At 50.6% G+C, this 1,202-nt stretch overlaps 1 long non-coding RNA gene across 1 annotated transcript in view; it reads right to left on the bottom strand.

Annotated features, from left to right (window-relative positions):
- Window positions 1–853: 853 nt before the first annotated feature.
- Window positions 854–1,202, bottom strand: part of LOC104981025 — a 3,426-nt gene continuing 3,077 nt past the window's right edge. Inside the window, exon 2 of the long non-coding RNA XR_824326.1 lies at window positions 854–1,088. This is a non-coding gene — a long non-coding RNA (uncharacterized LOC104981025). The remainder of the gene's footprint in view (window positions 1,089–1,202) is intronic.

Genomic DNA, 1,202 nt, shown 5'->3' with positions numbered 1-1,202 from the left:
TTCATAAAGGCCCTCATTCCACCCAGGAGGGTCCCACCTTCATGAACAAATCACCTCCCAAAGGCCCTGTCTCCTAACACCATCCCCTTGGTGACCTCAGCTTGCACTGAGGGAAGAATTAGTGCAAAGACTGGAGAGCTGCTCACACATACAGTGTGCACCAGCAAAGCTCTTTGTTTAACTAGCAAACCCTCTGAAGAAACTGCAAGCAGGCTGAGGTCAGCATGCTCACCCCGACCCTTGAGGTCTCTGTGTTCTGTGCTGTGTTGCCTTCATTGAATTGTGCTTTCCACAGGACTTGTTTTTCCATAGCATCTAGTTGCATCATATCATGTACACACAGAGATGATTTGTTGATGACAATTTGTGAAGCAATGTCTCGTCTCAATGCCCAACACTTACAGGAATAGGACAATCCATGCCTATAGAGATCTTACAGCCCAAAAGGGAATCAGAAGTGTATCCATGTGCACACAAGGCAGGAGTAAGAAGCACAAAACAAATGGAAGTGAGGGCTGCAGGGGACAGAGGAGGGGGGTTTCCTCCTGGAGCGGGGGCGGGGCTTTCCTCTGGGACTGGTGTGCTGGTGATTCTGGACCCCTGGAGTGCATGTTTGAGGGGAGACGCGGGGCATGACAGGGTGCCCTTGGCTGGGAAGCAGGAAGGACCGCAGACAGAGGGGCTGGGTAAGGTCAGGCCCCAAAGGAACAGGGTCTACACCCCTGGGAGCACAGAGCACCCCACCACAATTCCCCAATGGTTCACGTGGGCAGCTCAGAGAGCATCCTCAGGGACTTCAGAATTCACTTGGGATCAGACACCACACAACAACCTCAATGACCAGTGGGCAAGATTCTTTAACTTTGAATAAAATTTATTCTGGTTTAAATTTTAGATGCTCTGTCGAAGGGTGCAGTTTCCGCATCGGTCTTGGCCAGGTCTTTGCCTTCTTTTACCACCTCCTGCAGCATTTTACTAGGGCTCCAAGACAGGTGCCAATCTGTCTCATGTTTCCAGAGCACTTGATCGGCACACAGATGCCTATATTCCTACAGCAGCTTAGAGGAATCTTACTCCTTGAGTAAATCCTAAAAAGAGAAGAAAGAGGGAAAAACGTGTCAGCAGGAAAGCAGCATCTCGAGAAGGCCAGCTGTGTCCCCTCTGAGTGAGGCCCTGGGGCTTTCTGTGCTGAGATGCGGACA

Source organism: Bison bison, unplaced genomic scaffold (genome assembly GCF_000754665.1).
Source record: "Bison bison bison isolate TAMUID 2011002044 unplaced genomic scaffold, Bison_UMD1.0 scf7180017864514, whole genome shotgun sequence".
NCBI classification, from domain to species: Eukaryota; Metazoa; Chordata; class Mammalia; order Artiodactyla; family Bovidae; genus Bison; species Bison bison.
This window is presented reverse-complemented; position numbering and strand designations above follow the sequence as displayed.